We start from the raw sequence: 6,238 nt of genomic DNA, 5'->3' as shown, positions 1-6,238 counted from the left end.
ACCCTAGACCCTAGAGCCTTCCTGCTCCTCTGATGCTGCTTGGCCTGCTGTGTTCATCCAGCTCCACACCTTGTTATCTCAGCTTTGTTTATTGTGTCTTTAACATTACAAAACATTCTAAGGCACTTCACAATACCATTACAAGACAAAATTTTACACCAAACCACATAATCAAACATCAGGTTAGATGACCAAAAGCTTGATCAGAGGCAGGCTTTAAAAATGTTGTTAGAAGAGAAAAATGAGGCAGGGAGTGAATTCTAAAGCATAAAGCCCAGGCAACTGCAAGCAAAACAGCAAAACAAAAAAAAGGTGCTGCTCAAGAGGTCAAAATTAGATGAATGCAGATATGTCAGAGGGTTGAGAGGCTGGAGGAGATTACAATGACAACAGGGGAGGTAATGACAACAGGGAAATTTGAAAACAATGAGAATAATTAAGGCATTACAGCAGTGCTTTCGATGAGCTCACATTTATATTGGGTACAATACTGCAGACCAATCTGGAGTGCATTGGAACTGTCAAGAGAAGTAGTAACAAAAGATATGAATCAAGATTTCAGTAGCAATGAGATGGGGTGAAGTCGGGCAGAGAGAGGGATGGAGCTGATAGTTACAGAACAGAATTTGGTGCTGGGACTGAAATCGATGGCTTGTCTTCTCAGTATTTAATTACTGCTAATCCAGTACAGCACTTGGACAAGCAATCAAATGGTAAGGAGGGTGTAGTCTGCACAGATGCGAAAACTCAGAACGTTGCCAAGGGTCACCACGTATAAGTGAAATAGGAGGGGGCTAATAATACATCTTCGAACAATTCCAGACATAACCACGCAGTAGTGGAAGAGAAAATTTTGCAAATTATACTCCAGCCACAAAAATTCTTTTTAAATAAGGAAAATTATTTGTTTCGTTAGGGAGTCAGACTAGAAAGAAAATGAGATGCTGGGCTATATCTTTTTCATAATTGGGAGAAGATTGTCAATAGATTTAAATAAATCAGAACCAAAGTTGTCAGGATAAGACAATGTTTCAGCTTGCTACGTTTTAAGGAGGTTTGAAGATATGACCTCAGGCTTCCTCCAGTTTCTGCACCGACATGTTTTGTTTCTACGAGTAGGTTCAAGAGATGAAGAAAAGTATCAAATTATTAACCTTGTATATAATCTCTCCAGTTACTTTAAGTTCAAGGGATAAAGTTTCCTCTCTGACTGCAATTGGCAGTTAGAGGAAAATGTGCCAGTTTTTGAAATTTGTTTCTTTGGTGCCAGTTGTGCTGATTAAAAGGGAAAATATGTTGAGAAACATGTAACTAAATGGAAAACCTAATCCTAACTCTCCTCTGAAACTCAAGAAACTACCTGCGTCTATCTGCTGACCCCAAGATTATACATTAATTTGTGCTGTTTGTTTTTCTGTGATATGATTTCTTTTTTAAAAATAGAGTTTCAGTGCTTCATTCTTCAGAAAGCTGAGGGACTGTGCCTGGTGTGGCAAGGGATAGTGTCCCAGACTGTCATTATTTGAGATGCTGGAGCATTGGAAATCTGTTAATATGCCAATATTGTTTTTTATATGTTTCAGATAGAAGTACAAGAAAGACTAAACTCAGTGTTGGTAATGGAATATTTCACCCTCAAGTCCAACAGGTTGTGCCAGCCATACATGTCAGTTATAATGTTAAAGACAGAAGAAGCTGTGGTATGTTTATTGCATCGTGCTCTTGTTCCCAGTCTTTAAAAAGTTTTAGAAGTTTGCACTCATGCTCTTATTTCAGGTGAGCACAGGATCACGCTGATGGCTTTCCATTTTGGTTAACCTGATGACATGATGTTGAGCTTCACAACAGTTTGAAAGCAGTGATTTGCATTAGATGCTGTTACTTCAACACTCACGTCACTCAAATTACTCTGACAGTATGCTGTTTGAGGGCCAACAAACAAAGCACCTCAGCTCACAGAAAACTATACATTAAAGATTGCATCACTGGCTTGTTCATAACTAAAGTCAAGAAACCACTATTACATTGACCCAACAAGCTTGTAAAAGATATCCAAAATCTACCAACGCTCAATGGAATCAATGGCATCGTCAAAACCCTATTAAGATTTTGTTATGTTTTGATACAAATAAATATTTTTCACTGTTTTGCAGGCTTTCAAACATAACATTGTCAAAAGGAACTAGAGTTGCCACTACAGATTGACAGAAAACTAATTCTACAGCACTTGCCAACTTCTGAACAGCCATGCTTTTATGCCGCTGTGCCAAATATGATCATCCACATCAGCCATATCTTGAGGTGAAAGCAGAAGATCAGATAGTCTAAGAATCCAGTCTTCCTTGACTAACAAGGCATCACAAAAGAGTCAGAATAACTTATCCCAGAACATCAAAGGATGGTTCACCCTCAAAATGGCTCCCTTTAACAGGTCATTGACTCAGAACTCAGAATACGTATGCTACAGAAATGCTGAAACTTTTAAAATAAACACTGGTTATTTATGTTTATCCAATGAGGTTTTAACCATATTTATCACATTGTTATTAATGATATATACAGTAATCCTTCATATGGATACCAAATATAATGGACCTTGAAAAATACAATCGGCAAAAAGAAAGTTTTTTCAAGTTATTATACCAACAGCTACCTGAAAACGCAAGAACTTGGATGACTCGTATAATATTTTCTAATCAACCCATTAAAGGATGTTATTACACATCTCTGGAGCAGGTAGGACTTGAACCCAGATCTCCTGGCTCAGGAGGTAGCAACACTACCACCGTACCAGTAACATAAACCAGTGAGGATAGTCCTTTAAGATAACAAGGTGTAGAGCTGGATGAACACAGCAGGCCAAGCAGCATCAGAGGGGCAGGAAAGCTGACATTTCGGGGCTAGACCCTTCAGTCCTTTCTCAGCTTATGATATATTCAAAGAGGAATTCCGGTCTTGTAACCCAATTCAAATATGGCATGGGATCAGATCTGGGATTCAATACATTCAAGGACACATGATGACAAAATGGTGAAGGTGGGTTAGTTTGGGAATGGAGGTGACGACAATGATCTTCACAGAATCTGAGAATTGTTATCATGCAGAAGGAGGCCATTCTGCCAAACATGCCTGCAATGACTCTTCAAACATGCACCATTACCCAGTGTCAATCTCCTGCCTTTTCCCCATACCTCTGCACACTATCTGTATCCAAATGATCATTCAATGCCTCAACTGAATTTGCGTTCACATTTCCAGGCAGTGCATTCCATAGCCGAGCTACTCACTGTGTGAGTAAGTCTTTCCTCACTACACCCTTGCTTGTTTTGCTCGTCACTTTAAATCTATGCCCTATGGGACCATTAGAGACAGGAACAGGAGTAAGCTGTTCAGACCTCAAGCCTGCTCCACCACTGAACAGGATCATGGCTGATCAGACACTTCTCACATCGACTTTCCTGCCTTTTTCCCATAACTCGATTCCCCTACTGTTCAAAAATCTCTCTCAGCCCTCAATATACAAAAAGGCTCTGTTCCCACAAGTCTCTACGGCAAGGAGTTTTCAAGCCTCAGAAGAAATTCCTCTTCATCTCGGTCATAAACTGACACCTTTTTATTCTGAGACTACGCTCTCTCATCCCAGACTATCCCACGAGGGGGAACATCCTCTCAACATTTACCCTCTCAAGTCCCTTAAGAAACCGATATGTTTCAATGGATCACCTCTTATTCTTCTGAGCTCCAGTGGGTAGAGTCTCAAGTTGTTTAGCCTTGGCTAAGAAGACAATCCTTCCATACCAGGGATCAGCCTAGTAAACCTTCTCTGAACAGTCTCCAATGAAATAATATCCTTCCTTAAATAAGGGACCAAAACTGCTCTCAGGACCCCACAGATTGTACCGTTGGGCAGACGCAGCATGGGTTCATGAAGGGCAGGTCATGCTTGACAAATCTTTTGGAATTCTATGAAGACATTACAAGCGAGGTGGACAATGGGGACCCAGTGGATGTGGTGTACCTAGACTTCCAAAAGGCCTTTGACAAGGTGCTGCACAAGAGGCTACTGCATAAGATAAGGATGCATGGCATTAAGGGTAAAGTATTAGCATGGATAGAGGATTGGTTGACTAACAGGAAGCAAAGAGTGGGGATAAATGAGTGCTATTCTAGCTGGCAGTCAGTGACTACTGGTGTGCCTCAGGGATCGGTGTTGGGACCGCAATTATTTACAATTTATATAGATGACTTGGAGCTGGGGACCACGCGTAGGGTGTCAAAGTTTGCAGATGACACTAAGATGAGTGGCAAAGCAAAGTGTGCAGAGGACTGTGAAACTTTGCAGAGGAACGTAGATACATTGAGTGAGTGGGCAAAGGTCTGGCAGATGGAATACAATGTAAATAAATGTGAAGTCATAGAACATAGAACATTACAGCGCAGTACAGGCCCTTCGGCCCTCGATGTTGCGCCGACCTGTGAAAACCAATCTGAAGCTCATCTAACCTAAACTATTCCATTATCATCCATATGTTTATCCAATGACCATTTAAATGCCCTTAAAGTGGGCGAGTCTACTATTTTTGCAGGCAGGGCATTCCACGCCCTTACTACTCTGAGTAAAGAACCTACCTCTGACATCTGTCCTATATCTATCACCCCTCAATTTAAAGCTATGTCCCCTCGTGCTAGCCATCACCATCCGAGGAAAAAGGCTCCCACTGTCCACCCTATCTAATCCTCTGATGATCTTGTATGTCTCTATCAAGTCACCTCTTAACCTTCTTCTCTCTAATGAAAACAGCCTCAAAACCCTCAGCCTTTCCTCATAAGACCTTCCCTCCATACCAGGCAACATCCTGGTAAATCTCCTCTGCACCCTTTCCAATGCTTCCACATCCTTCCTATTATGCGGTGACCAGAACTGTACGCAATACTCCAAGTGCGGCCGCACCAGAGTTTTGTACAGCTGCAACATGACCTCATGGCTCCAAAACTCAATCCCTCTACCAATAAAACCTAACATACAGTACGCCTTCTTAACAATGCTATCAATCTGGGTGGCAACTTTCAGTGATCTATGCACATGGACACCGAGATCTTTCTGCTCATCCACACTACCAAGAATCTTACCATTAGCCCAGTACTCTGTATTCCTGTTACTCCTTCCAAAGGAGTAATAGTAAAAAGGATTATTACTTGAATGGTAAAAAGTTGCAGCATGCTGCTATGCAGAGGGACCTGGGTGTCCTTGTGCATGAATCACAGAAGGTAGGTCTGCAGGTACAACAAGTAATTAGGAAGGCAAATGGAATTTTGTCCTTCATTGCTAAAGGGATTGAAATAAAAAGCAGAGAGGTTATGTTGCAGCTGTACAAGGTGCTGGTGAGGCCACACCTAGAGTACTGTGTGCAGTTCTGGTCTCCTTACTTGAGAAAGGATGTACTGGCACTGGAGGGGGTGCAAACGAGGTTCACTAGGTTGATTCCAGAGTTGAGGGGGTTGGCTTATGAGGAGAGACTGAGTAGATTGGGATTATATTCATTGGAATTCAGAAGATTGAGGGGGGATCTTCTAGAAACATATAAAATTATGAAGGGAATAGATAAGATAGAAGTAGAGAGGATGTTTCCACGAGCAGGTGAAGCTAGGACAAGAGGGCATAGCCTCAAGATTAGAGGGAGCAGATTTAGGACTGAACTGAGAAGGAATTTCTTCACCCAGAGGGTTGTTAATCTATGGAATTCCTTGCCCAGTGAAGTAGTTGACGCCACTTCAGTAAACGCTTTTAAAAAAAAGGTAGATTTTTTTTGAACAATAAAGGAATTAAGGGATATGGTGAGAACGCGGGTAAGTGGATCCGAGTCCACGAAAAGATCAGCCATGATCTTATTGAATGGCGGAGCAGGCTCGAAGGGCCAGATGGCCTACTCCTGCTCCTAGTTCGTGTTCAGATGTGGTGTCCCCCACACCTTGCACAGTTGCAGTAAGATTTCCCTACTCTCAGTCCAACCCTCTTGAAATAAGGGCCAACATTCCATTAGCTTTCCTGATTACCTGCTGCACCTATGTGCCAGCTTTCTGTGTTTCATGCACAAGTACCTCAAAGTTCCTTAGTGTTGCAACTTTCTGCAGTTTTTCTCCATTTAAATAATTCTGTTATTTTGTTCTCCCTTCTGAAATGAGCTTCACATTTTCCCACATTATAATCCATTTGCCAACTTCTTTGCCAACTTACTTA

This window comes from Rhincodon typus, chromosome 21, assembly GCF_021869965.1.
Source record: "Rhincodon typus isolate 14 chromosome 21, sRhiTyp1.1, whole genome shotgun sequence".
NCBI classification, from domain to species: domain Eukaryota; kingdom Metazoa; phylum Chordata; class Chondrichthyes; order Orectolobiformes; family Rhincodontidae; genus Rhincodon; species Rhincodon typus.
The sequence above is the reverse complement of the archived record's forward strand: the minus strand, read 5'-3'. Positions refer to the sequence as shown.